We start from the raw sequence: 7098 nt of genomic DNA, 5'->3' as shown, positions 1-7098 counted from the left end.
CTCCTTTCATGCAAAATCTTAAGGTCCTAGGGCATGTCCAAGCCAATCTAAGGTGGCTAAAAAGTGAATAATTGACAACTAAAACTTGAATTGTACTACTTCTTACTGGCTATTACTTCAACATAGAAGCTTCTTCTGTGTTCTACTATGGTGCTTTTAGTGTCTCCGCATACCGCAGCACGCGACATAGTGTTAAAGACGATAAATGTAACCGTCTCAGAGAGAAAAGCGGCCAATGTGACGATCTGGCTTTAAGTCGATTCGATAACAAATGACGAAAGCGGACGGATTTCTCAGGTTTTTACTACATATGAACACTTTTCACATTCTCGCGTGCAACGCGGCTGCTAGTCCTCCTTTCATGCAAAATCTTAAGGTTCCACCTAATGTCAAAGCCACCAAAGCCGGCTAAAATGTGAATAATCGACAACTAAAACTTGAATTGTACTACTTCTTACTGGCTATTACTTCAAATTAGAAGCTTCTTCTGTGTTCTACTATGGTGCTTTTTGTGTTTCGGCATACCGCAGCACGCGACATAGCTTTGCAGACGATAAATGTAACTGTCTCAGAGAGAAGAACGGCCAATGTGACGATCTGGCTTTAAGTCGATTCGATAACAAATGACGAAAACGGACGGATTTCTCAGGGTTTTACTACATATGAACACTTCTCACATTCTCCCATGCAACGCGGCTGCTAGTCCTCCTTTCATGCAAAATCTTAAGGTCCTAGGTCATGTCCAAGCCTCCAAAGCCGGCTAAAAAGTGAATAATCGACAACTAAAACTTTAATTGTACTACTTCTTTCTGGCTATTACTTCAACTTAGATGCGTTTCTGTGTTCTACTATGGTGCTTTTAGTGTTTCCGCATACCGCAGCACGCGACATTGCTTTGCAGACGATAAATGTAACTGTCTCAGAGAGAAGAACGGCCAATGTGACGATCTGGCTTTAAGTCGATTCGATAACAAATGACGAAAACGGACGGATTTCTCAGGTTTTTACTACATATGAACACTTTTCACATTCTCCCGTGCAACGCGGCTGAAACTACTCCTTTCATGCAAATTCTTAATGTCCTAGGTCATGTCCAAACCACCAAATCCGGCTAAAATGTGAATAATAGACAACTAAAACTTGAATTGTACTGCTTCTTACTGGCTATTACTTCAACTTAGAAGCTTCTTCTGTGTTCTACTATGGTGCTTTTAGTGTTTCGGCATACCGCAGCACGCGACATAGCTTTGCAGACGATAAATGTAACTGTTTCAGAGAGAAGAACGGCCAATGTGACGATCTGGCTTTAAGTCGATTCGATAACAAATGACGAAAACGGACGGATTTCTCAGGTTTTTACTACATATGAACACTTTTCACATTCTCCCATGCAACGCTGCTGCTAGTCCTCCTTTTATGCAAGATCTTAAGGTCCTAGGTCATGTCCAAGCCACAAAAGACGGCTAAAAAGTGAATAATCGATAACTAAAACTTGAATTGTACTACTTCTTACTGGCTATTACTTTAACTTAGAAGCTTCTTCTGTGTTCTACTATGGTGCTTTTAGTGTCTCCGCATACCGCAGCACGCGACATAGCTTTGCAGACAGTATATGTAACCTTCTCAGAGAGAAAAGCGGCCAATGTGACGATATGGCTTTAAGTCGATTCGATAACAAAAGACGAAAACGGACGAATTTCTCAGGTTTTTACTACATATGAACACTTTTCACATTTTCCCGTGCAACGCGGCTGCTATTCCTCCTTTCATGCAAAATCTTAAGGTCCTAGGTCATGTCCAAGCCACCAAAGCCGGCTAAAGAGTGAATAATCGACATTTAAAACTTGAATTGTACTAATTCTTACTGGATATTACTTCAACTTAGAAGCTTCTTCTGTGTTCTACTATGGTGCTTTTAGTGTCTCCGCACACCGCAGCACGCGACGTAGCTTTGCAGACGATAAATGTAACCGTATCAGAGAGAAAAGCGGCCAATGTGACGATCTGGCTTTAAGTCGATTCGATAACAAATGACGAAAACGGACGGATTTCTCAGGTTTGTACTACATATGAACACTTTTCACATTCTCCCGTGCAACGCGGCTGCTAGTCCTCCTTTCATGCAAAATCTTATGATCCTAGGTCATGTCATAGCCACCAAAGCCTGCTAAAAAGTGAACAATCGACAACTAAAACTTGAATTGTACTACTTCTTACTGGCTTTTACTTCAACTTAGAAGCTTCTTCTGTGTTCTACTATCATGCTTTTAGTGTCTCCGCATACCGCAGCACGCGACATAGCTTTGCAGACGATAAATGTGACCGTCTCAGAGAGAAAAGCGGCCAATGTGACGATCTGGCTTTAAGTCGATTCGATAACAAATGACGAAAACGGACGGATTTCTCACGTTTTTACTACATATGAACACTTTTCACATTCTCGCGTGCAACGCGGCTGCTAGTCCTCCTTTCATGCAAAATCTTAAGGTTCCACCTAATGTCAAAGCCACCAAAGCCGGCTAAAATGTGAATAATCGACAACTAAAACTTGAATTGTACTACTTCTTACTGGCTATTACTTCAAATTAGAAGCTTCTTCTGTGTTCTACTATGGTGCTTTTTGTGTTTCGGCATACCGCAGCACGCGACATAGCTTTGCAGACGATAAATGTAACTGTCTCAGAGAGAAGAACGGCCAATGTGACGATCTGGCTTTAAGTCGATTCGATAACAAATGACGAAAACGGACGGATTTCTCAGGTTTTTACTACATATGAACACTTCTCACATTCTCCCATGCAACGCGGCTGCTAGTCCTCCTTTAATGCAAAATCTTAAGGTCCTAGGTCATGTCCAAGCCACCAAAGACGGCTAAAAAGTGAATAATCGATAACTAAAACTTGAATTGTACTACTTCTTACTGGCTATTACTTTAACTTAGAAGCTTCTTCTGTGTTCTACTATGGTGCTTTTAGTGTCTCCGCATACCGCAGCACGCGACATAGCTTTGCAGACGATAAATGTAACCGTCTCAGAGAGAAAAGCGCCCAATGTGACGATCTGGCTTTACGTCGATTCGATAACAAATGACGAAAACGGACTGATTTCTCAGGTTTTTACTACATATGAACACTTCTCACATTCTCCCATGCAACGCGGCTGCTAGTCCTCCTTTCATGCAAAATCTTAAGGTCCTAGGTCATGTCCAAGCCACCAATGCCGGCTAAAAAGTGAATAATCGACAACTAAAACTTGAATTGTACTACTTCTTTCTGGCTATTACTTCAACTTAGATGCGTTTCTGTGTTCTACTATGGTGCTTTTAGTGTTTCCGCATACCGCAGCACGCGACATTGCTTTGCAGACGATAAATGTAACCGTTTCAGAGAGAAGAGCGGCCAATGTGACGATCTGGCTTTAAGTCGATTCGATAACAAATGACGAAAGCGGACGGATTTCTCAGGTTTTTACTACATATGAACACTTTTCACATTCTCGCGTGCAACGCGGCTGCTAGTCCTCCTTTCATGCAAAATCTTAAGGTTCCACCTAATGTCAAAGCCACCAAAGCCGGCTAAAAAGTGAATAATCGACAACTAAAACTTGAATTGTACTACTTCTTTCTGGCTATTACTTCAACTTAGAAGCTTCTTCTGTGTTCTACTATGGTGTTTTTAGTGTTTCCGCATACCGCAGCACGCGACATAGCTTTGCAGACAACAAATGTAACCATCTCAGAGAGAATAGCGGCCAATGTGAAGATCTGGCTTTAAGTCGATTCGATAAGAAATGATGAAAACGGACGGATTTCTCAGGTTTGTACTACATATGAACACTTTTCACATTCTCCCGTGCAACGCGGCTGCTAGTCCTCCTTTCATGGAAAATCTTATGATCCTAGGTCATGTCATAGCCACCAAAGCCTGCTAAAAAGTGAACAATCGACAACTAAAACTTGAATTGTACTACTTCTTACTGGCTTTTACTTCAACTTAGAAGCTTCTTCTGTGTTCTACTATCATGCTTTTAGTGTCTCCGCATACCGCAGCACGCGACATAGCTTTGCAGACGATAAATGTGACCGTCTCAGAGAGAAAAGCGGCCAATGTGACGATCTGGCTTTAAGTCGATTCGATAACAAATGACGAAGACGGACGGATTTCTCAGGTTTCACTACATATGAACACTTTTCACATTCTCCCATGCAACGTGGCTGCTAGTCCTCCTTTCATGCAAAATCTTAAGGTAATAGGTCATGTCCAAGCCACCAAAGCCGGCTAAAAAGTGAATAATCGACAACCAAAACTTCAATTGTACTACTTCTTACTGGCTGTTACTTCAACATAAAAGCTTCTTCTGTGTTCTACTATGGTGCTTTTAGTGTTTCCGCATACCGCAGCACGAGACATAGCTTTGTAGACCATAAATGTAACCGTTTCAGAGAGAAGAGCGGCCAATGTGACGATCTGGCTTTAAGTCGATTCGATAAAAAATGACGAAAACGGACGGATTTCTCAGGTTTTTACTACATATGAACACTTTTCACATTCTCCCGTGCAACGCGGCTGAAACTACTCCTTTCATGCAAATTCTTAATGTCCTAGGTCATGTCCAAACCACCAAATCCGGCTAAAATGTGAATAATAGACAACTAAAACTTGAATTGTACTATTTCTTACTGGCTATTACTTCAACTTAGAAGCTTCTTCTGTGTTCTACTATGGTGCTTTTAGTGTTTCGGCATACCGCAGCACGCGACATAGCTTTGTAGACGATAAATGTACCATTTCAGAGAGAAGAGCGGCCAATGTGACGATCTGGCTTTAAGTCGATTCGATAACAAATGACGAAAACGGACGGATTTCTCAGGTTTTTACTACATATGAACACTTTTCACATTCTCCCATGCAACGCGGCTGCTAGTCCTCCTTTCATGCAAAATCTTAAGGTCCTAGGTCATGTCCAAGCCACCAAAGCCGGCTAAAATGTGAATAATCGACAACTAAAACTCGAATTGTACTATTTCTTACTGGCTATTACTTCAACTTAGAAGCTTCTTCTGTGTTCTACTATGGTGCTTTTAGTGTTTCGGCATACCGCAGCACGCGACATAGCTTTGCAGACGATAAATGTAACTGTTTCAGAGAGAAGAACGGCCAATGTGACGATCTGGCTTTAAGTCGATTCGATAACAAATGACGAAAACGGACGGATTTCTCAGGTTTTTACTACATATGAGCACTTTTCACATTCTCCCGTGCAACGCGGCTGCAAGTCCTCCTTTCATGGAAAATCTTAAGGTCCTAGGTCATGTCCAAGCCACCAAAGCCGGCTAAAAAGTGAATAATCGACAACTAATACTTGAATTGTACTACTTCTTACTGGCTATTACTTCAACTTACAAGCTTCTTCTGTGTTCTACTATGGTGCTTTAAGTGTTTCCGCATACCGCAGCACGCGACATAGCTTTGAAGACGATAAATGTAACCGTCTCAGAGAGAAAAGCGGCCAATGTGACGATCTGGCTTTAAGTTGATTCGATAACAAATGACGAAAACGGACGGATTTCTCACGTTTTTACTACATATGAACACTTTTCATATTCTCCCATGCAACGCGGCTGCTAGTCCTCCTTTCATGCAAAATCTTATGGTCCTAGGTCATGTCCAAACCACCAAATCCGGCTAAAATGTGAATAATAGACAACTAAAACTTGAATTGTACTGCTTCTTACTGGCTATTACTTCAACTTAGAAGCTTATTCTGTGTTCTACTATGGCGCTTTTAGTATCTCCGCATACCGCAGCACGCGACATAGCTTTGCAGACGATAAATGTACCATTTCAGAGAGAAGAGCGGCCAATGTGACGATCTGGCTTTAAGTCGATTCGATAACAAATGACGAAAACGGGCGGATATCTCAGGTTTTTACTACATATGAACACTCTTCACATTCTCCCGTGCAACGCGGCTGCTAGTCCTCCTTTCATGCAAAATCTTAAGGTCCTAGGCCATGTCCAAGCCACCAAAGCCGGCTAAAGAGTGAATAATCGACAACTAAAACTTGAATTGTACTACTTCTTACTGGCTATTACTTCAACTTAGAAGCTTCATCTGTGTTATACTATGGTGCCTTTAGTGTCTCCGCATACCGCAGCACGCGACATAGCTTTGCAGACGATAAATGTAACCGTTTCAGAGAGAAAAGCGGCCAATGTGACGATCTGGCTTTAAGTCGATTCGATAACAAATGACGAAAACGGACGGATTTCTCAGGTTTTTACTACATATGAACACTTTTCACATTCTCCCATGCAACGCGGCTGCTAGTCCTCCTTTCATGCAAAATCTTAAGGTCCTAGGGCATGTTCAAGCCAACAAAGGCGGCTAAAAAGTGAATAATTGACAACTAAAACTTCAATTGTACTACTTCTTACTGGCTATTACTTCAACATAGAAGCTTCTTCTGTGTTCTACTATGGTGCTTTTAGTGTTTCGGCATACCGCAGCACGCGACATAGCTTTGTAGACGATAAATGTACCATTTCAGAGAGAAGAGCGGCCAATGTGACGATCTGGCTTTAAGTCGATTCGATAACAAATGATGAAAACGGACGGATTTCTCAGGTTTTTTACTACATATGAACACTTTTCACATTCTCCCGTGCAACGCGGCTGCTAGTCCTCCTTTCATGCAAAATCTTATGATCCTAGGTCATGTCATAGCCACCAAAGCCGGCTAAAAAGTGATTAATCGACAACTAAAACTTGAATTTTACTATTTCTTACTGACTATTACTTCAACGTAGAAGCTTCTTCTGTGTTCTAATATGGTACTTTTAGTGTCTCCGCATACCGCAGCACGCGACATAACTTTGCAGACGATAAATGTGACCATCTCAGAGAGAAGAGCGGCCAATGTGACGATCTGGCTTTAAGTCGATTCGATAACAAATGACGAAAACGGACAGATTACTTAGATTTTTACTACATATGAACACTTCTCACATTCTCCTGTGCAACGCGGCTGCTATTTCTCCTTTGATGCAACATCTTAAGGTTCCACCTCATATCCAAGCCACCAAAGCCGGCTAAAAA

Source organism: Schistocerca gregaria, unplaced genomic scaffold (genome assembly GCF_023897955.1).
Source record: "Schistocerca gregaria isolate iqSchGreg1 unplaced genomic scaffold, iqSchGreg1.2 ptg000229l, whole genome shotgun sequence".
In the NCBI taxonomy this organism is placed as follows: domain Eukaryota; kingdom Metazoa; phylum Arthropoda; class Insecta; order Orthoptera; family Acrididae; genus Schistocerca; species Schistocerca gregaria.
Note: the sequence above shows the minus strand (reverse complement) of the source record.